At 38.4% G+C, this 24284-nt stretch overlaps 1 long non-coding RNA gene across 9 annotated transcripts in view; it reads right to left on the bottom strand.

The window, feature by feature from the left end:
• LOC308476619 overlaps positions 1 to 24284 on the bottom strand; it is a 235273-nt gene that overhangs the window by 60477 nt on the left and 150512 nt on the right. The gene's annotated exons all lie outside the window — the stretch shown is intronic.

Genomic DNA, 24284 nt, shown 5'->3' with positions numbered 1-24284 from the left:
TTTTGAAAAACAATTCCTATCAGAAAATTTTTGAAGGTAATGCCTTTCAGCTATGGGAAGGTGGAGCAGAGAAACAGTTTGCAGCCAGCTTTGAGAAGAAATTCTACTCAACCTGGTGGTGGCTGGCTGTTGGGGCTGCACTACCAACGGAAGATGTTCTCCTTTCCTTTTGGCTGTTGGAAATTCAAATTTCTCCATCATGGGCGGGTGCCTGCAGACATCAGCAGGGGGACGGAGCCAGGTGGAAGCCTAGCATGGTCTCCACTTGGGTGTCTGTCAGGATAAAAGGGGCCCACCTCCACACCCATCATCACAATCAGCTTGGGGTCTCCCACCCTCAATTTCCTGGTTTTATTGTTTGGTCCATGACCATGCTGATTTTTTTTATTGTTGCTGCCATATTTGGGGCCAGTCTCGGGTTTTTCTGCCTCCCTCACAGCAATCGCCACAACTTTGGTGGTCAGGCACTGGGTAGAATTCATGGTAATTAATTGGAAGTGGGGGGTTGTATGGTTTTCCTTCCTTTTCCAGGAATTGGGGCATCCCAATAAAGGGATCTGAGGGGAAGTATTTTGTCCATAAGCCCAGATAGAGGTTGAGAGCCAAAGCACACCCCAAAGTGGTGATTCCAGCAGGCTGCTCCTATTTGATGACTGTCATAGGACAATCCTTTCCTGGAATCGAGCCCCTGGGAAGCAGTCAGCAGGCGGACAGGCTGAGTGGATAATCACCCAGTGCCTGAGCCAAATCACTTACATCTGTAATCAATATAGTTGTGGCTGTTTTGATACAAGAATGCAGTCCTATGTATCTGTAATAATACCGTGTGGCACTGGGCAGTGGGTTCACTGTGCTTGAGCAGGCAAGTGGAAAAAGTGGGGAGTTAGCTAAAACTGGGTGTGGCTTTGAACTGGTGAAACAATTGCTCTCTGGGAGCCAGGGACAAGATCAGTGACTTTGCCACCTGCTTATATGAGTCTTGTTTCCTTTCTCTATGCTTTGTTGTGCATTTGCCAATAAAACAGATTTTGCTGGTGTAGCAAGAGTGGTTACAAAACTGAACTACAAACCAACAACTCCACATTTTCAATCTCATCTCCGCCATGAACTCATCAGGTACCTTAGTGATGCCACTCTCAGCCTCAGTCACTCCACTGCAATATGGGAGATAATGATATTGACTTACTTTACAGGGTTGTGTTGAGTATTGCAACTAGATGATGCTTGGTAAAAACACTCTCCCATCCAAAGGAAATGAAATCTTCCTACCCAGCCCTGGACTTCTTGTCACTCAGGAATGTATGTATGGCATAACAATCTACATCCACAAACTAGTATTGCTCTGGATAAATACGAAATAAAATCAATATAGGTATGTGTTTTGTATACAGTGGTACCTCGGGTTAAGTACTTAATTCGTTCCGGAGGTCCATACTTAACCTGAAACTGTTCTTAACCTGAAGCACCACTTTAGCTAATGGGGCCTCCTGCTGCCACTGCGCCGTCACAGCACGATTTCTGTTCTCATCCTGAAGCAAAGTTCTTCACCTGAAGCACTATTTCTGGGTTAGCAGAGTCTGTAACCTGAACCGTATGTAACCTGAAGCGTATGTAGCCTGACGTACCACTGTACTTTTAAAATGTTCTTCAACTATTTTTAAGGCAAAAATATCCATTAATAAATATTATATCTTGCTTTTGTTATTTAAAGGCTTGTGCAGCAGGTGATGTAAAAGACCTCTGATTGAAGCCCTGGAGAGCTGCTGTGAGTTGCAGTAGGCAGCACTGGGCTATATGAAGCTTCCTATGTTCCTAAACTTATGTAATTATTACCTTATTAACTATTTTCAACAACCTGTTTGAACACTTGTTGCTTGGTTATAATGCTGTTAAATACTGCAAGCAGATTATTTACTGCACTGGACTAGATAACTGTTGCATGGCAATATATTTGAGTTTTTAATCAAGTTAAATTGAGAAAAGCAGTAATTTTAAAGACTTTGGAGAAAGCTTTCAATTATCTGTAAAAAGCAAGAGCACAGCAGATTTTAATGCAAATGTGTTATTTACTCTATCCATCTTCAGGCTTTATCAAGAGGGGAAAGTAAACAAATGAGGGGGCAGGGAGTTGAGTGTGCTAGATCTCCCCCTACTTGTTGCCAAATCATGGAAGACAGTTGTCTGAAGCAGAGAACTTTTTGTATCCACAGAAGACTTCCCAGGCATTCTAGAACCCTGAGGATTCTAAAATGGGGGCAGGGCTTCTTCTCCAATTCAAAAGAATCTCTGCTTCAGACAGTTGCCTTCTGTTAGTTGGAAGGCCAGTAAAGCAACACTGAAGGAGGTACAGATGGCATATGCCCCTAATACCTCCACTCATGTCGTGTATTTATTTTTCTAATTTGAGATGCCTGAAGAGGACTTCCATCTCCCTCCTATCTGCCATCTTGGTATTTTTTTACTACATATTTTATTTCCTTGGTTTTTTTACATTTCCACAAAAGCACAAAATGTAAAAATTACAGTGTAAATATTTATTTCAACTCATAGTGGAGAAATATTTACATGGAAAAGGAGTTATGATCTCCACACTTTCTTTGAACATCTATGCAAAAGTTATTGCATAAGAGATTAATTACACACAGGTCTGACTGTTTAGTCATTATTGTTCAACATGTCATAAACAGCAGCACATGCTGAGTAGGGAATGGACACATCATTTTTCTCTATAGGAATTGTTAGGCGATGGATTAGCTATTTTGGAAAGACCTAAATATTTCTACATGTGTTGTGTTAAATTTCATATCCCTGTGAACTGTGATCGAAATCAAGGGAGGAATTCAATGTCACACTCTTCTGACCATGTCATCAACGTGTGCATTTATGCCAATGAGGACAAAAACTGCTTACTGCCACCTTCAGGAGGAGCAGAGGTTACACTCTACCTTGGCTTGTACAGGGCTCATCGTGAAACCAGTTCGTCCCCTCCATGCTGTGTGTCATGATGTCATCTTGAATTGTGCTTTCCCCAACCCTCATGAGCAGTCAGTCATAACACACATACTGTTCACTTTATTTCTCCCTCTCTCTCCCAGACCACACATACGTGTATTCACTCTCCCCTCTCTCTAACACACAGACCACACATGCATCTCTCCCTCTACTGTCATACATAGGCATCTGAATTTTTCAGGATGCGCTCTGGGAAGTAGGGCAGAGTAAAATACTGAAATGGTGGAGCAAGCTGGTTTCTCACAAAAATTGAGAAGAATTTTGTCTGTACATTTCGCCTCATATCTCAGGTTCTAAAATGCTAGAAACCGACCGTTTCAAAAACAAAAGCTGAGAATCTGGAAGAAGTTTGATCCTGGAAGAATCAAATAAGGCCTTTGAGGGAGTCATGGTTCTCATAGGTGCCAGACTGATGACCCCTTCCCTAATACATGTTCATTAGGGGATTTTTGGCTGTGTGTGATAAAAACAACAGATAACCTGGATTCCATTATATAAAAATTACTTTCTGCTTACCTCTTGCTTACAGATTGGGCTTTTTAACCAATCTGAATGTTCTGGTGGCAGCTTTGAGACTAGATTTCATAGAGGTGATTTAGCAATTGGACACAATCTTCTGTGGAATGTAAATTCCAATATTTCAACTGACCTTATTCCCAAGCATTTCCTCGCATTGACAGATAAAGCACTAATGTGCTTTGTGCGACACCTCACAGTATTGAAAAGCTATTCTAGCACACAAGAACATCAGATGTCTGTCATGACCACCAAATTCAGCCATGATGAGCTTTCCAGCAAGATAACAACTTTCCTTAGAATTTTGCCAATGAATTCCAGCTTCCAACTCAGCATGTATGAAAAGCTATTTTGGCTACTTTGTTGGTGCTTAATAAAATATATGTGGTAGTCAGATGGGTGTGTAGCCCTCAGGATGCTGAAACAAGGTCCCAGGGAAGATGATGGGTGGCACAATAGAGTGAACTGCAGAAGGAATAGCAGCCCTGCTATGAGGACAGCAGTTGGTCATGTCTTTGTGGCAGCTGGCCCATTAGTTCCCCAGTCAGTGGTGAACCCTGCAGCTTTCTCCAAAACAAAGGCCTGCTTGAAACTGAAAATGAAAGCAGGTGTGGAAAAGGAGATCTATGTGACTTAGAGAGGTGTATATAGGGGGGAGAGAGAGAGAGAGAGAGAGAGAGAGAGAGAAGAGGACAAGGAATAAGTCTCTTCTGAACTTCTCACAGACCCAGAAGAAGCACAGAAGAACAGCTTCATTCTTTGCAGTATAGGCAACCAGATGAGTCAACCAGGAAATATTTTTTAGAATCCCTCTAAAAAGGACACAAGATTCACACATGTACACCACCTACCATTATGATAGTGCTCCTATACCTTAATTTGGGATTTTGCTGTCACAATTCTAGCCCATGATCATGCTAATGAGAAACAAGAGTTACTCAGGGAATGAGGAACAAAGCTTGATACCGTAATAGAAACAGCTCAAGTCAATTACTTCTAGTAGGCATGCTACATAATATTCTGCCTTATATCGCTGTTGTATATTACCAGACAGTCTAAATCTCTCCAGTCAGTACAGCTGGCTACGGTGGTTTACAATATCACTGGCTTTCATGGACTACATAAGGGTGCTTGCTCATGGTATTATGAACAAGCTGTCATTTCCCAAAATCTCTTTCGGCTCTTATGTGTGGACAAAATGTGACATGGACCACTTGAGAAAAAGACTCTAATGCCCATAGAGAATTTAAATCAACACTACACGTATTATTTTTTCTTGTTAGTGTTATTTAATGACAAATACAACATAGCTTAGTTTGAATTGGCAAAAGTTACCTCAGAAATGTAGTCGTGTGCCAGCATATCTGGAGACCACTCTTGACTGTACTTTCCATAATAGAGAAAAGACTGAGGGTGTTTCCTTAATAATTACAGAATCCAATAATTTATGAGAAATGAAAATACTTTTAAAGCTCCCTTTTCTATACTGTTGATGTTGCCTAGCTATTTATTGAGAATGTATATTATTAGCACTTGTAGTCATTGTATAGAAGGACAGAACTGCCAGAAAAGGCCCTGTATACCTGAACTGGATGAGCTGGAATTTGGCCAATTACTCAACAATGAATAGCCAAAATCCATCATCACTGGATCACTTAAGGCATCCATGTTTCACCTATTCCCATTAAAGCACAAGTTGAGTGGGGAAAAACTTGCTTAAATTCAGTCTGAGATTTTAACAAAATATTAATCCATGAAGCAGCAATGCAGATTGCTAGGAAGAAGTTACTGTGTCCCATGTGTTTTGGATGGTCCACATGTATATTTTCTTTCCTTCTTTCTTTATTTTATATTTATATCTATTCTGCCTCCCAGAGCAGCAACTCCTGAGGCAGTTTACAAACAAAACAATATAAAACAAAGTACTAAACTAAAAACAACAGAGGTTTGAATGACCAGCACAACAGTTGTAATACTAACATTTGTTCAGTTCTTCCCATGCAGGATTGCTGGCAAAATTCTCAATTTTATTATGTTCCATTTGGAAAAAATTAGATAAACAAATAATAATTGGTCTTAGATAAAGCATTGGATGACAGCTAATATTAGTTATACTCCAAATCAATCTATTAAAACAAATGGATAGGGGTCCATTAATTTCAATAGGTCTGCTCTAAATATGATAGACTGATTATTTCAGTAAACAGTTATGAGATTCTTATTTTTAAAATGCTAACATTGATAAGCTAGTACTTGACCATATAGTGGACTCAGTGTCCCTAGAGATAAAAAACTGAACCATTCTGAATTAGATATCTGATCTATTCATAGTCTCTGTGCAACAAGTACAACTTTTAAGTTGTCTTTGTAGGAAAACTTTAGTAATATGAAAAGTTACATCCCAAGCAGCAGCATTACACATTAAATAAATGTTCATTTCTCATCAGAATTCAGCTAGTTATCATGTTTAAAGTAAGCAAAGAAGGAAATCAGACATACAGGCTGATTCTAAACATGTTTCCTCAGATGTATGTCCGACTGAGTTCAATTAGACTTGTCTCTGAGGCAAGTGTGCTTAGGATTGCAGCCAAAGTCATGATCATATTTCAGCATATCCGTATCACTAAAATGATAACACATTATCATGGGCAGCATGCAATAAAAACAGGGCTTTATTTTATCACAGTATTTGCTCTCTCTCCTCTTCCTCCAACTCAAAGGACAAAACTGTTACATGTTTCTTTTATCTAACTCTTGTTACCTCAGAATCTGAGGTAACTGCGTACATTAATCTTGCATGGCAGAGATCGCTGAAATTATGTCCAAGTTAAATAATTATGTTCCATTCAATGTAGCAATGTATTTATCTGTTTACTGGAGTTCGGATCATATTCAATCAAGTGCTTTGTTTTTTTAAAAAAATCTCAACTAAAAAAATTATCATCCCAGTACTGTGAAGAAGTTGACAGAGTTGTAAACTTTTGCCAGTCTGCAGAACTGCAAGAGTTCGAAATATTTTTATTACACAGTTTTTTGAAAGGGCTTTGCAATATGTGAAATCTCTGAAAAATGTAGCCAGCAAATTTGCAGAGTTGTCTGTGCTATCAAATGTCTCAAAACTATGTTAAAACTATGAGAGAGACACTATTTTGAACAGAAGAAGAAACAGACTGCTGTTTTATGACTGAAAACCTACCATCACAATCTATGGGAAAACGTTCCACTGGCATTTTGTTTTATTTTGGATTGTTTTATTTGATGTTTTAATGTACATTGTAAACCACTTTGATATTTTTTATTAAAAATATAAAGTAGTGTAGAAATGATGATGGTGATGGTGATAGTTTCCATATTTGAATTAGGATATCTGAGGGTGCTCATTAGTATAATTCAACTTCAGGATACTCAGCCAAGAAGGCCATTCAGTAAGCCTTGGGAGTCACTCTCTTTTCACCTAACCTGCCTCACAGGGTTGTTAGGAGGATAAAATTAGTAGGGAAGAAACATGTATGCCACCTTGGAGGAAAGATTGGCTATAAATTAAATAAATAAATCTAGAGGTGCATTGAATAAGCCAGTAAGGGTGCAGAATTAAAACATCTCATAGTTCAATATTATGCATGTCTACTTAGAGGGAAACACCATAAAATTGAGTAGATTTTAGTATTAGGAAAGTCTGAATAGGGCTGCAGCCTTAGAGTGCTTCTTTGGAAGGGCATTTTAAAAGAACTGTCTGATTCGGTTTTTATTTTTAATTATTAGTAAAAAAAAAAATTAACCAATGCTGGAATTCTGTTTTGAGTTACATGCATGTGTATATAAAGGTGCAGGGGGACAATTAAGGGCTGGAAGCTGAAGCTTTTACCTCTGAAATGCTTTCACTGAAACCAATGCTATACTGATTTTAAAACTATGACCACGTTGAAGGTGAAGTTATTCCCAGTTTGGACAAAAGCTACAAAGTGAACAATATTGTTTTATAATCCCATCTTGAAATTATTAAAACTTCCTGTGATATGATCTTTTGCTTTGCATTAACTGAATCAGTATTTCTCAAAGATGCTCACTAATTTGATGAGCTATACAACTACATGAAAATCTGTCCCCTTCTTGTATTTTTGACCCTTGCATGCAGAAGGGGAGTATTTACTTATCTTTCAGCCAAACAGTACACCTGCCTCAGGTTTTCCTGTATGCAAATTTTTCAGTTCAAGCCTGAAGTCTATGATTGACCATAATAGATCTCTCACTGAATGACATTTTAAAAAGCTGAACTTTATATACATACCATACACATAAAGAAAAATAATTTTCATTAAATGCTCATTTTTATAAACATTTATAAATTCCTACTATTTTATTTTATACCTTCCATTGGTTGTTTAGGGTACAAGTTTCTGGAAAAAAAAGTTCAACAGTAACCCCCCCACCCCTCCTGCCATTTAGCAACTTTTAAAAATTCCCCAGTGAGATATACTAAAGCTTATATATTTTATGTGCTTTATTAACACCATGAATCCATTACTTCAACATATTTTAATACTGGGTGTTTTCATCGCTGTAAAATCCATATACTACACTTTAAATATTGCACTTAGGAAACAGTTTACAGTATCATAATTCGGACCACAACTATATAATACTGAACAACCACCACTCATGGTGAACTGACAGGAATTTGCAGACCCTCGAGGTTTTATAAAACATCTCAAGCTGTTCCAGGTGCTTAGTTTTCAACCACTATATTGCATTATTAGAAACAGATGAGCATGCACACCAACAAATACATGTGTACAATGCATTCATATACACTATCAACACTGATTATAAAAGTAAGCAAAGCAGATGTCTCAACTTTTCAATTCTTTACTAATACTTACGCTGAATTTCACAAACCACTTATTGTAGACTAGCACAACAGGAATTAATCTGAAGTAATGTGAAGATGACAATCCTACACTATTTGCCATTCTCTATTAATAAACAATGCATGGATTTAGCAAAGAGCCTGCTAGTTCCAAAATTAGAGGCACAGTCAAAAATTCCCAAAGCTCTCCCTCCCCAAGATACAAAGACTTCTAAACTTTCTTTTCTTCAAAAATACATTATATTTATATTTTTCAAAAAGCTTTTCTTAAACATCATCTTAAACTGTGAAGAGAAAGTTCTTTAGAAAGTTACTTACTCTTCATATACCTTTAATGAATTGAAGAGTTTAAAGAATTCCTCTGCTCTTTATCCTGACGTGTTTTAAAGCATAGGTTATCACTGTAAACTAAAATGAGACAGTTCAGCTTGTATTGATTTTCTGGTGAGCATAAGCATACGATTGAACTCAGTGAAACCCTATTCTGAATGGTGAGCAAGCTAAAAGAAACGTTAAAATGATAATTCCAACATCTTTGCATACTAGGAAAAAAGAAACCAGACTGAAAAGGAATGTTTCACGTCCACTGTATAAAGTCATTTTGACATGCCTACACAACTGGTTATGGCAGCTTTCAGAGTGATTCCTCGTCACAAAAAAAGAAAGAAAAATGCTCCAGGTTCTTTTAGAGAAAGCTCTCCATTGGGAAGTTGATTTTGGCCATGTGCCAAAATCATGTGCAAAAGGGGCCCTCATTACCAATTCATGGCAGCCTTCAGCGCTAACAAAAAATGTGACCCAACAGGCTAAAGCAACAACAAAAATTAAAATCTAGGAGACAAAGACAACTTACTTAATATTCCCCCCAGAGCTACATTAAACTTTTTAGTAATTCAAACCCTATTAGTCCAAAGCCATACTGAACAGCTTTTAAATTATCGTCGAGATATTCTGTAATAGTTGAAAAACACTCTTTGTAACTCTTCCCAAACTGTAGGACTTCTTGAAAGTATTTTTTATGGGATAGCTGAACTTTCTCTTTCCACATCCATGGCTATGAAATCGTGTTCTAAACAGGTACAGCTTTGCACACACAAATTTTATAAACTTGGAAACTAAACGGAGTAGTGCAGCATTTTGCCAGCTTTTCAGACAGAGCAAAACAGTTACGGTGCAAGAATCTCTCTTATTTAGAAAAAAACGTACATGCAAGCAAGGCAGTTTTAAGCAATTGCAATTAACTGAGAACTCACTGCACTGTTTCTCATAAAAGCAGATTTGATATTCAGCCTTACCTAGATGTCGTCTGGCTTTTCTGTGGATCAAAAAGTTTCCTGCCTAAGCACACAGATATTCTTTCACAACCCATAAAGGCCCCTTTTATTAATCCAGCACGGTAACAAACTTCTTTCTGCACCACACGTTGAGAGCAGGATGCATCAGCTTTCAAGACAGAACGCATTCTTAATACACAAATGTTGGCAGATTGCATAATGCTGGATTTATCTTAAAGAGGGAAAGGTCTTTTTTTTTCAAAAAAGCACCAAAAACAAAAGGAGTAAAGAGGGTGCGGTTAGATGTTAGGCTATCCCTGAGAAAAGGGCCTAGGCTGCTGCACAGGCACCTAAATGCTAGCAGAAGCTTACTGGGAAAGGAGCCAATGGAATGACTTTGTTTGACCCAGCTGCCAATCTCTCCTGAAGCAGTGCGCCAGACTAAACACTGACACTATTTTAACTCAAATCAGGCTACAGCAGCTGTTTGCTTTCCGGCTTTGAGCTATGCACCATGGCTGTGATGACTCTGCACGGCACTCTATCATGTTAAAATATGTTCCTTGTTTGGTTTTGTCATATAGCAGTCATTATGTTTAACCACTTCCTCTCCCCCAGTGCAATAAAATAGATGAGCTTATGTGATTGTTGAAACTTCCAGTGAAGAAGAAGGGTTGCCAGTGAACACTGGCGATCTTTAGGACAAGAAGGCAAGTTCCAGAGCCTGGCATACCAGGGATGCAACACAAATGAATTCTAACGTTGAGTGGTGCGCATTCTGTAGTCCACCTCAAAACAAAACATATGTGTTATGACATGGTTGAACTTTAATAGTAATATATCTCATCTCCAATTGAACCTAGATCTTTGCCACTTCTGAGGTTCACTGGGAATTTATTAAGCGTTCCTAGAAGAAAAGTCCAATAACTGCAGACAGGTTTGGAAGATATCTGCTTGACTGGTGGCCCAGCTATGCTATTTGGACAAGGATGGCCCAACTTTTGTTGCCTATGCTCTGGTAACCTCTAGGTTAGATCACTGGTCAGAAGCTGTAGAAGGTACAGAAGTCAACGCCAGGGTGCTCACTGGGGCAAGAGAGTCTGAGCACATAAAACCACCCCTAGCCTGACTACACTGGCTAATAATTCATTTCCAGCTCAATTCAGAGTGATTGTTTCGACCTATGAAAGCTTATAGGACCCTTATACCTCAAGGCTTCAGGACTCCTATACCTCAAGCACCACCTCTCACAATATGAGCCAATTTCAGACCCTGAAATTGTTATTCTGAGGTCCAGGCAAAAACTTTCCTTTTCACCCAGGCCTTTGGTCCTTAGTTTGGAAGTTTTTAAAATCTTTGTGGCATCTTCTGGTGGAGCAGGATCTACTATACCTATCTTATATTTGTATAGATGTGTTGTTGTTTTTAGGTTTTTATTGACTGTGTGTTATAAGTTACTTTGAGTCATTTTATGAGTAATGTGACGAATAAATAAAATGATACTGATATTTTTGTTGATTACCGTCAAACCACATAAATTACAAAGCCAGTGTGTTTTTTTTTAGTTTTACACTTGCTAAACTTTTGCTGTGGACTACTTGATCAGCTCAAGCAGCCTGCTGGGGAACACAGAACCAAACCTGAAAACAGTCCAGGATGAGTATCAGAGGTGAATGCTGCAATCCGGAATGAATACAATCAGTTTCCAGAAATAAGAGGCCAGGTGGTCAGAGGAAGACAGTATAAGGCAGGCAAGAAAACAGATCACAAGAAACAGAAAACAACCCTGTTTGAAGGGCCAGAAGCATGATATGCACTTCTGTACAGTTTCCCAGACGGCAGTAGCCCAAGTGAAGCAAGACAAGACAAAGATACCTCTAGAGCACCTACTTTTTATGATGTTGATGTATGGTTAACCAGGCTCCTTTTGGCTTCTTATTTCTTGGCCTGGCTGGCCAGATTAACTACTGTACTTCTTTCTGAACACTATTTGGATGGTTCTGCAGCACAACAAAAATCAGACCAATAGCTCCTCTGTCTGATAACTGCTGCACTGTCACAGAGAAAAAGGCACCTGGGCCATCTGCCAGAATCCCAGTGCTTATACATCTCTCTCTTTGGTCAATATATTCTCTCTGTGCTGTATATGAGACTGGCCTTTGAAAATAGTTCAGAAGCTTCAGTTAGAGCAGTTGACTAACTGTTGACAGGTTTGAGACGGACACATCATGTAATACCAAATCTGTTACACCTACATTGAAACTGTACACTTTTATTTTTTATTTTGTTTTAGAAAAATAGGTGCCGGTACTCAGCATGAAGTTGTTATGGTGCCACACTTTTTAACAGCAGCAAAAGAGGTGCCGGTTCTGCGTGCCCTTGAGTACCCCCTAATAATAATAAAAAACTAACACTGCTTCCAAGCCCAATTCAGAGTGCTGGTTTTGATATAAATCTCTTTATATCAGGGCCCCTCTTTATATCAGGGCCCCAATATTTCAGAACACCTTGCCCCGCCCTGCCCCGATATAACCTTAATAACACAAGAAACTGCAATTTCATGTTATGTCCAAACTCTAAACTGTGGTCAGTGGTCTGGGTTTGCATACATTGTGAAACAGTAGTTAGTTAAAAATAAAAACAAAAGCTTCCAAGATTTGGGTAGCTGACAATGGAGAGGGAGTTGATGAGCTGAAGGCTCATTCACATAAAGAAATGTAGTGCTCCAGACTACTTTTCAGCAAAGCTCTTGATGCTTTTTGACACTGGCCATTGCGCATATACATGAGGATAGTAGACAAGAAAGGTAATGTGCTTCAGAAATAGTTTGAGAGTAAATTCACATTACATAGTTTGTTGAGACAACTGCAGTTCTCACCTCACAGCTTGCTTATATGAAGCTATCATCACCAACAAGATATAATATTGCCAAAACTTTCTTTTCATAGTGTCAATATTGCACAATTTAAGAACTAACGTTATTATATATACTTTTGAAAAAACCTGAAAGAAAGACAGCACACTCCTAAACATGTTTATTCAGAGATAAGGCCCACTGAGTTCAATGGAAATTACTCACTGGTAAAGGATGTTTAGGATTGCAGCCTAACAGGCATTTCAATATTTGCTTTACATAATGAGGCTTGTGAAACTAAAACCGAGAATTTAAAACTAAATGCTTTCCTTGCAAAGTTTAAATAACCCATCAGTCTTCTAACATATGTCCCTTTGACTTGTGCTATGTTGAATTTTAAAATAGTTTTAGTCTAGAAAGTCAACATATATATAGAGAGAGAGAGAGAGAGAGAGAGAGAGAAGAAATCTTCACCATCAAAACTGAAAGATACTGAAGTTTCATTTTTCTCCCTAGACTCATCTTTTGAACTTGATAAAACCTACTGGTATTTGGTTATTATTATTATTATTATTAATTGCATTTGTTACTCACTTTTTCCAAAGCTTCTCAAATGACTGAACAAGATAAAATACAAATAGAGAAATACAAATAGAGGACATTTTAGAACAATGTTTTATAAATCCTTGCAGATTAGTAAAGTGCACAGCATTTTTTAAAATTAAGATTTGTGCAGTTCATTTTTTTTCTTGCCTCCCACCCCAACAAAGATTTCATAGAATCATGGCCTAGGACCCTCGTACCTACGGGACCGCCTCTCCTGGTATGCCCCACGGAGAGCCTCAAGGTCCATAAATAGCAACACCCTAGTGGCCTCGGGCCCTAAGGAAGTTAGATTAGCTTCAACCAGAGCCAGGGCCTTTTCAACACTGGCTCCAGCCTGGTGGAACACTCTGCCTCATGAGACCAGGGCCCTGCAGGATCTGATTTCTTTCCGCAGGGCCTGTAAGACAGAGTTGTTCCGCCTGGCCTTTGGCTTGGAGCCAGTTTGATTCCCTCCCCCTCTTTCTTTTTTCTTTTTCCTTTCTCCTCCTGTGATGAGGCTGCATTTTAAGATTATATTGTTTCAATATTTTAATGTTGTACTTTAATCTTGTTTTTAAGTTGTATTCATTCAACTTGTTTTTATTATTGCTTGCTAGCTGCCCTGAGCCCGGCCTTGGCTGGGAGGGCGGGGTATAAATAAAAATTATTATTATTATTATTATTATTATTATTATTATTATTATTGGGTTGGAAGGGACCCCAATGTCATCTAGTCCAACCCCCTGCAATGCAGGAATCTCAACTATGACAAAGGGCCTTCCAATGAAGGAGGATCCATCACCTCATGTGGGAGTCTGTTCTACTGTTGAACAGCTCTTACCCTCAGAAAGTTATTCCTGATATTAAGTTGGAATCTCCTTTCTTGTAACTTGAAGTCATTGGTTCGGGTCCTACCTTCCGGAGCAGAAGAAAAAAAAGGTTTCTCCCTCCTCTGTGTGACAGCCCTTTAGATATTTGGAGATAGTCTGCATATCTCTTCTTTGTTAATATCCTTCTTAAATTGTTGTTCCCAGAACTAAACACAGTACTCCAGGTGTGGCCTGACCAAGGCAGAATAGAGTGGTATTATTACTTCCCTTGATTGGGACACTATACCTCTGCTGATGCAACCTAGAATAGCATTAGGGTTGTTGTTTTTTGCTGCTGCATCACACTTGTTACTCATGTAAGGTGGTAGTCCACTAAGAACCCTCCTCAATCATTTTCACATGTACAACTGGCAAGCCAGATGTCCTCTCTTGCAAACCTAAGCTCATTCTGAGCTTTCAAAATGTTTCTGCTACAAAGACTGAGATATTCACAGTAAAAATAACGGGGAAAAACAACTACTATAATGTAAGTCAAACATTTGACAGTAGACCTTTAAGATTTCAATTTTGAAATCTAGGACAATAGAGTAAGATGAGGTGTGTGTAATAAATGTAGGATTTACCTTATTTACGTGAAATGAAGTGTGTTGCTTAATGTTTACTTGTTATGCTTCATAGACAGGAAGCTGCAGAATGATGCATAAACTGGAAGTTGTGACTTATTTCATTTGACATCTTCGGGACTGCAACAGCATATGATGCTGCCTTATAATGAGGCAGACCATTGGTCCATCTACCTCAGTATTGTCCACCCTGAAGGGCAATGGCTCTCCAAGTTTTCAGAAGGAAGACATTCCCGGACTTACCTGGAGATGTCAGAGATAGAGCCTACCACTCGGTTATGGCCATTTCCTTTAATTGTCAGTAATACTGCCTGAAAGCGCACAAATGAAAAATAAAAATAACTGTAGCTGTTAAGACTGAGCTAAAGCAACTCCTGAGTTTGCATTTAGGCCGTACTTTGTGGAGAGCTACAAAGCATTCACCCCTTGTGCAAAGAGCACACCCTTGTATTGCTTAAGCAAGTGGGAGAATTTGTCTTTTTCCTATGCTGCATTGTGAAGATAAGCCACATCATTGGTCAGTACTTTGGTGGCTTCCTAGGCACAGCACCAGAAGTGAGGGAGCACATTCCTAAATTGCCTAGGCAACAAAATGATACTCCCCTTGTAAGACCATTACATAAACTAGTAGCAATAGGATTGGTTATTTGATAGACATGTTGTGGAAGCTACCTAACCTTGCTGTTGTTGTTTTTTAAATTTGTCTTTATTAAAGATTTTCTTGGTTTACAAAAGTGCCTTCTCTATTTTTTTCAGGTTGCACAGTCTTTCTTACAAATCAGTTACATTTGTTGTAGATCAAAATAAAAAAAATCCTTCCAGTAGCACCTTTAAGACCAACTAAGTTAGTTCTTGGTATGAGCTTTCGTGTGCAAGCACACTTCTTCAGATACCATATTTGTTGTAGATATTAGTGTTGAGTATAGTATAAGGTTGGGGGGGGAGGGGTGATGAGGCTTATATTCTTTTGTACAGTGTATGTATGGGGTTTTGTGTCAGCTGAGTAGTCCATGATGTCCTTTCAGTAATATGTGATGCTGATCTAATAAAAAATATCACCCACTGAATCCTAGTTACTGCCTCTGCATCTGCCTTTAGTCTCTACGGCCAAAGGGGAAGGGAAGCCAATAAAATGATTCAAATATAGATTAGCCGCAGTCAGGCAGTAGACAAACAAAATTTTCTTGGTGGCTAGCTACTATTATAATGGAAGGACAGGAATCATATTTTAAATATCTCCCCTTTTGTATGTCTCCTCTTCCTCCTTTTGAACCTGCAACACAACATGAAAGAAGACATACCTGAGCATCCCACTTTTATATGCCATGGGAATGTGGAGAACGGATAGGAAGGAAAGGGGTAGAGGTGGAGGTGGCCTTTATGCACATCAAATCTGATGCCGTGATAAATATATGTGACAAGGATTGTGTTGCATTGACCACAGATACTTAATATGGGGTACCTCAAGGACAATTTTGAAGAGGTTGCTATAAAAATACAGTAGGAACTAGGAACTTGGAAATCCAGTTCAATCATCTTTCAAAATTATAGAAAACAGTCTCAACATTCATGAGTGAGAACTTAGAGAATGTTGTACTAATGTGCAAACAGACTTGCCAAATGCTTCCCAGAAATCTAAATATGGTCTGCAGTAAATCTGGAAGCACAATTATTATATAAGCAAATTCAATAATCTAAATGGGTTTTTTAAAAACAACAACAGATTTTTAAAACATGTAGTTATGAACACAACATTAAGATAGACTCTTAAGCAGAGCTAATCAATGTGGTGCTCTCCAGATGTTGCTAGACTACATTTCCCAACATCCCCAGCCAGAGGCTATGCTAATTGGGACTGATGGGAGCTTGAGTGCAACAAAAATCTGGAGGGCACCTTGTTAGCCACCCCTGCTCTAAAGTAAGAAACATGTTCTGCTTTAAATGGGCGCAAGACATAGGCCATAACATTATGTTGGAAGATTGGGAAAGATTATGGAAAATAGACTTAAAATTTACAGACTGTTCTTTATTGGAAAAAAAATTACATGAAAATGATGTATAGGTATTATATAACACCAGTACAATTAGGGAAAATGTATAAAACTGGCTCAAATTTGTGTTGGAAATGTAAGGAAAAAGAAGGGACTTTTTACCATATGTGGTGGGATTGTAGTAAAATTAAAATGTTCTGGGAAATGATATATAATGAGTTAAAGAAAATGTTTCATTTAACATTTGTGAAAACCCCCAAAGCTTTCTTATTAGAGATTGTGGGAAAAGACCTGCCAAAGAAATTTAAAAAATATTTTTATGTACACGATAATGGTGGCAAGAGTCTTAATAGCACAAGGATGGAAGAATGAGGAAATCCCGACGAAAGAACTGTGGCAAGAAAAACTGATGGACTATGCGGAATTGGCAAAACTGACACACAAACTACATGACAAGGATAACTGTGATTTTAAAGATGAATGGGAACCATTTACGAAATACAAAATGAATTGGACTCTTTCGCAGGTTTTGAATAAACATTCACAAACTCTTTATTGTAATATATAGATAGATAATCTGAGGATCTTTACAATTTCACAATATGCAGACAGAAAGATGTGTTGAGAAACCAGAGAAAGGAGCTGAGGGAAGTCCGGGGGTAGGTTGGGTTTTCTGTTTAGAGGGGAGGGGGGAAGGAGGGGGGAAACAATGTGGATGATGTATTTTTGTTTAAATTACTGTGTTGAAATATCTAATAAAAAATTAATAAAGAAAGAAAGAAAGAAACATGTTCTGCTGATGGGACTCTTCTTGGGGTGGGGGCAAACTGACAAAATAAAACAGACTTGTTTGTAGATGAAATAAATAACTACAAATTTGATACATATAACAAAAATGTTACAGTCTTAAGCTTCTGAAAATAAAAAATGCATGTCAACTGACATGACAGCTCACAACCTGCATAACCCCAAACTGTATTATTCTTATAAGAAAATTTGGGGATGTAGAAATGAATATTAAAAGATTTTAAAAGAAAAGGTTGCGTGCGTGCTGGCATGCACCCCCCAAAAAACACTGCTCCTTATAGAATGCTAGAAAAGGGTCCCTTACTCCTGTCAATCAAATGTTAAGCTCCTCTGAGCAAAGATCTATCTCAAGCCTAGTTCCTTTGTTGTTTAAATTGGTGAGTTGGGTATAGTATCAACTTCCACCCCTGGGATTCTCCAAAGTTATGGACCAAGAATAATGAACCTGAAATGAGGCAAGTATTGTGTACAATATGTTTCAGTGTTTATATGTGTATAAATTAATTATTTTCTGACAAAAAGGTTACTTTATTTGAATTATGAATTTTACAGTAAAATTAACTAGATTCAGTCAATATGATCAAAGTCATATTTTTTCTACAATTTGAGATACTTAATTTTTGTCCCACCATCAATCAGACATTTTAGAGCTCAAAATTAAGATTCCAATGTACTAGGGTTCAAAATTGCAATACTAGGGTTCAAGTTAATTTAGCCCCACTGTCCTCAATTGGTCTCATTTGATCTTACTTGTAGTAGGGCCTTGTAGATCAGGCTGTTGAGTGTGTCCACTTTCTTTGGAGTCTGAAAGCATTTTAAAGCACCTAATCAAAATGTTTGCGTTCCTGCTTGCAAAATTATTATATTTTAATTGGTGTTTGATTTGGCCCCATCTGAACTATGCATTCAAAACAGTATTATACCATTTTAAACAGTCATTGTTTCCCCCCCCCCCCAAGAATCATGGGAACTACAGTTTGTTAAAGGTGTTGAGAGTTGTTAGGAGAACCATATTCCCCTCACAATCTGTAATTTAACAGTCTATTTGTCTTCCCAGGAAGCTCTAGGAACCGTAGCTCTGCAAAGGAAATAGGGGTCTCCTAACAAGTCTCAGCAATTGTTGATACAACAGAACTCTGAGCCTGCCGCCTTTGACTTACCCTACCTTAAGTCAGCTTTTATTCATTGTTGACCTCTGGCTGATCAGATTGGTTTGTTGTGTTTGACCCTGGTTTATATCACTTTGCAACTTCTCCTGCAATTGTTTGGGAATCTTAAGTGTGAGACCACAGTTTCTATGGACTCTGTAGTCCCGCAGCCTCTACAACGAATATTGGAACTCCTACTGTTCTTTTTCTTACAGAGCAGCACATCCACCTTTGACTTTACAGAGACACAGTAAGATGCTATCTGACATGGCGACCCATTTTTAGGGGGCACAACCTGTATCTAAAATGCTCCTCATTTTCCTCATTGGTGTTCCAGGTGTGAACCCAATTCAAAAGTGGGGGAGGGGGAGAGAGCAGGAACACACAGGTCAGGCACTTTCTGTGTTAGCTCCCCCTAGGTTACAGTGTAAGAAATAAAGATAGTATCCAAAATTGAATTCTAGGAAGTAGATATTTGTCTGTATGAGATATTTAACATAGATGGAAATCAAGCCTCTAGATATTTGCCTCTGACCTGCAGACAGTTATGAGGATGGAAACATGGGGGCTAGCACCACTTTCACCCCCACTTCCCCCCACATGATTCTCATTGTTTGTGCAAACAAAAAGCCTGAATAGGCATTGGATTTTGACCACAGCTGGGAATGGAAGATATAGTAATAGCCTGCATGTATCAGAACTACTGTGTATTTTCATAGAGGAATGGGTTGCTGTATTAGTCAGAGCAACAATATAGGAATGGTCTATGATAAAAAAAGTAGGATGAAATTCTGTTGAAATAAAATTGCACTTTATAGTTATAGGCATATTTCAATTAGGACTGGAAAGTTATTTCTATTTGTTGCCTGTTCCGTCCCAAAGGATTGGGATGGGTAAAAACATAAAAACGAATAAAACAGACAAGTCATTTGAGGAGAGAAAATGTTCCTGTTCTTTTCCAACTTCCAATATCTTGTTTAAAAATTGTAATGAGTTTGTAATCAGCTAGGCAGAACCAAATTATAGTGATTCCTTTTTGGGAGACAACCCAAGGATTATTCAGCATGATATGATATTTCTTGTTGTACTTCTCTATGTTCCTAAACTCTGGGTAACATCCCAATAATTCTGCTTGATTTTTCAACTAGTTTTTAAATGAAAGCACAGTATTTTTCAACAGATGTATTCAGTTAAAAAAGTAATGTAAAACCACATGGAAAAAAATCTGAGAGCTATCATGACCATAATAACTAAAAATCTGTTTTCTTAAATTGTGGAGATATTAACTTAACAGAACTAAAAACTTGTTCAATGCTTCTTTTTATATATATATATTTTTTAAAGGATGAGGGAGTTCATTTCATGCTATTTTATTGCATATCCTGAACTAATATTTCACCTGTACAGTATTCCCGAATAAAAATGTAATTCATTCCACATATTAATTGCTTCTCTTTTCTCTTTTTTATAGCTATAAATAATGTTGCATTTTAATTCAGATGATGCTGTGATGATCTGGAGATTGTGGGACAGATGTATGAAGAAACAAATGATTGTTAAAAGCTATGACCTGATGACCAGATATGACTTCTAATGTACAATCATAAAACTACACAATCCTAGATGTCTTGTGAAATAAGCAAGCATGAGATTGGAGCCTAGTAACACTTACTAATCAAGCTTAGTGAGGCTTCCTAGTGCATAGAATTTTACTTCACAGTAAACAGCGTTTCCGTGCACTGCTCTGGTTCACCAGAAGCGGCTTAGTCATGCTGGCCACATGACCTGGAAGCTGTACGCTGGCTCCCTCGGCTAGTAAAGCGAGATGAGCGCCGCAACCCCAGAGTTGGTCACGACTGGATCTAATGGTCAGGGGTCCCTTTACCTTTAAACAATGTCAGGATGTGCCAAATCAACAACTTTCCCGCTTGAGGAATGCCCTGCCATTCTTCTTTGCTGTGGGACATCCAGAGATCTTTTAGAAGTATCTCTCCTGCTAGAATTTCCCCAGCAATTCAAACCTAGGTGTGCTTCTTCAGGTGTTGCAGGAGCAGTCAGTGTTAGCTATGAATGAGGTATAAAATTGCCACACATATTTGCATTTTTGCCAGAAAAAATAATCCTGGAGTTACTAAAAGGTTCAGTATGCTTAAAATGTAAACTTTATATCCATATGGCTTTTCTATCCAAACAAATCCCCAGTAAAGCTATTCATTTCATAGCCTTTAATTACTTTCAAGTCAATGTAGTTCAATGACAAATTGCGCCATTTAAAGGTATTTGGATAAAAGTATGACATTCATTTTCAAATGGATGAGATGTAGTCTTACATTATGAAGCTGACGGAATTTGGGAATGTAGTTTTTGCTTCTGCTGAAAACTACTTGGATGGAGAACAGATAAGTGATTCTCCTCCATTTATTTTGCTTAACTTCTTCTTGGAAAAAATAATATTCGTCTTTCACACTTCATTTGAAAGGATCTCATAAAATAGATCACTAGGTCTTATTGTCCAAGAGGAGTGGCTGCCTGACCGAGCAACTCAGTTAGCCAATTTATAAAGTAGACTGTTGAATCACCTGACACAGGTTCTCTCTGGAAATCAGTCTGTTGCAGACACAGGGCATGAACCTGTACTTTCTAGATAATGTACTTAATTAAGCATTCCCCAAAATATAATTTAATACATGTTCAGAAGAGGGAAAGGACTTTAATACAATTGTGAAACTGCAGAGTCTGAAGGAAACTTTCCAAACTAACATCACTGCACATTTACTACAACATTAAGGAACTTGTCACAGGAAACCTGGTACAACATGCCATCAATAATTTGCTGTAACTAATATTTCAATCTTGTTCCCAATCAAACAGAAGTCATCTTATACGGAGTCACACCATAAGTCCTTCTATGTCAGTATTACCTACACCAAGGTTGGGTTAAACATCTGTGGCCTTCCAGGTGTTGTTTATCTCTGACTCCGACAAGTCACAGCAAACATGGCCAATAACATAGGCCTCTGACAAAGTCCAAGTTTCAGATTTCAGTTCAGTATTAAATCAGTTAAAAGTGAGTTTCAATTTTAAAAGAAAATCTTCACATGAAGTTAATCCCCACTTCATCTCCATCCACCCCCCCAAAAAAAAACATTTCTAAGGGAGCTAAACTTTTTAAAGTCCCTCCCTCTTTCAAATCCCTACTTACTATTATTTACTACCTGTGTTTTTCAGATGAGCTCCTTCTGCTCTAACTGGCTGCAACAGAACCTGGGGAAAACTGGCCAGTGCTAGAAATGTGGAACAAAATATGTGGGAGCCCACTCCCAGAAAGTCCTAGTGACAAAGCATCAATGTATCATGTGAGTAAAGCAACTGAGCAAGTTCAGAAACAAGATAAGGAGGTCAGGGCAAACTATGCCCCTTCCCTTTGTGACTTAACAAAACTCGTTTCCAAGTGAACTTAATAGGTCAATAGGATGATGGGATTTATAAGTCCAGTATCATCTGGAGGGGTATGAATTAGTCATCCTTGATCTATGCTTCCTGGTGGCAGCTGCCCATGTCTTTCGCAGTGCTGACTGAAGATGCCAGGGATTGAGCCTGGGACTTCTTGGATGCAAAGCAATTGCTCTCCCACTGAGCTGCGCAACCCAGAACTATTGATGCATCCTAAGGCTTTCAATGGCTACTAGCCATGATGGCTACCTAGCATGTCAGCTATCAAGGTAATATGCCTCTGAATAGCAGTTGCTGTGAATCACAAGTGGAAAGGGTACAGTCCTGCTTGCAGGCTTCCCTTGGGCATCTGGTTGACCCCCGTGAGAACAGAATGCTGGTCTAGATGGGCTTTGGTCTGATTCAGAAGGGATCTTCTTATGTTCTTAAATATTCATCTGGCTTCTGGTATTGATGTGTGTGTTCTAAGGCTATGATACAATATTCACATACCTGGGAGTAAGTCCCATTGAACTCAATTAGACATACAGCTGAGTAGATATTATAGGTATCCTTATATGATTCTTTAACAACATCCATTATCCATGGATAATATCAACTCCTAAATCGAACTTTAGCAGAAGAGCAGTGTTTCTTTTGGCTTTGCATCTTTAGGCTACTTCCTTTGACATAAACTATAAATAAGAGTTCCATTTATTATGCCCTGCAGGCCAGACACTCTATATAACTGTAACCACACTAGCTGCTTTTTGTAGTCTGAATCTAACACACCAGGCTATATTAAAAACAAACTTCATTTTCTTAATTTCTTCCATAAGCCCTTGCCTTTCACATTCTCATCTCTTTTCCTTCCAGTTTGCAGTTGTTGTTTTTTAAATGAAGCTTCCTTCTGCTTTCATGGGAATTTCTCTCATAACACATCAATACACCAAATCCCTTTCCTAGCAGAAATATCTTCCAGAAATATATTTTGTGATGAAGGTGTGTGTGTGTTTACACACAGATTTTTGCAGGAATGTAGCTATTCTTCCGACGCTATTCTTCCAACATCAGCCAGATGATACACAGTATCTCTCACATTCTATATGAGAACTGATGTCTGTGAGGTCTTACTGCTGTTTTCAGTTGCAAAGACTGAAATTTCTTTGGACCACTAGATGGCAGTCACTTCAACTTAATATAAACGCAAATGGTTGCCACATGTGAAGAAAACAATGGTATTCTTTGTGTTTGAAACTGTAGCAAGACAAAATTGATTTTAACCTTCAGAACTGTTTCTGGAGCATGACTAGCTAATGTAGATCAAACTATGCACTCATAGCTAACCTTAAATCAAGCATGTGGTACATTTATAGTATTTTATTTTATTTTATTGAATATTAATGAGTTACAGTTTCAACTACATGTGGAAATATTTCATCACCATAATGGGTCCGTGAACCTTGAATGTAACACATCCCAGCCTACAGACATCAATTCAAGACTTCTGTGATGATGCCAAAATTTAAAACATGTGAGAATTGACAATTTTAGATGTATATTGCATACTCATCATGGTTATGAAAACTAATATCAGCATATCCAAGATAACAGCTATAAACATCAGCAAGCCAAAAGATAGCAAGGAAGTTCTTCAGTCTAGCTCTTGAAAATCAATACAATAAAATAGTATGGTATGCATTTAGCACTTGTATGTGCCTTTATGAATACAGTGGTACCTCTGGATGCGAACGGGATCCGTTCCAGAGCCCCGTTCGCATCCGGAAGCGAATGCAACCCGCGTCTGCGCATCTACGCATGCGCGGGTCACGATTCGCAGCTTCCGTGCATGTCGTGATTTTGAGCATCTGCACATGCGCGAGCTGCGAAACCAGGAAGTAACACACTCTGTTACTCCCGGGTCTCCGCAGAGTGCAACCCAAAAATGCTCAACCCGAAGCTACTTCAACCCGAGGTATGACTGTACTACCATAACTACATGTAAACTAGTCCATGATAGGGTCACTACCAGAGCTGTGTAGGGCTTCACAGACCAAAACTAACACCTAAAAATTGGCTTGGTAGCTAACCAGCAGCAAAATCTGGCTCAGACTTGTTTTTATATGTTGTATTCTGCCTTGTTATATTTTGTATGCAAGTTTGGCTTATAAATTCCTAAATAATTAAGTAAATACCAGACCCTCCAACTGTCCCTATTTTCCAGGGATGTCCCTGTTTTAGAGAAGCCATCCTGATTTCTGATTTGATCTCAGAATGTCTCACTTTTCCTTAGGATGTCCCTATTTTCACTGGATAAATGTTGGAGGGTATGGAGTTATCCGACC

This window comes from Podarcis pityusensis, assembly GCF_964106645.2.
Source record: "Podarcis pityusensis genome assembly, chromosome: 4".
NCBI lineage: Eukaryota > Metazoa > Chordata > Lepidosauria > Squamata > Lacertidae > Podarcis > Podarcis pityusensis.
The sequence above is the reverse complement of the archived record's forward strand: the minus strand, read 5'-3'. Positions and strand labels throughout refer to the sequence as shown.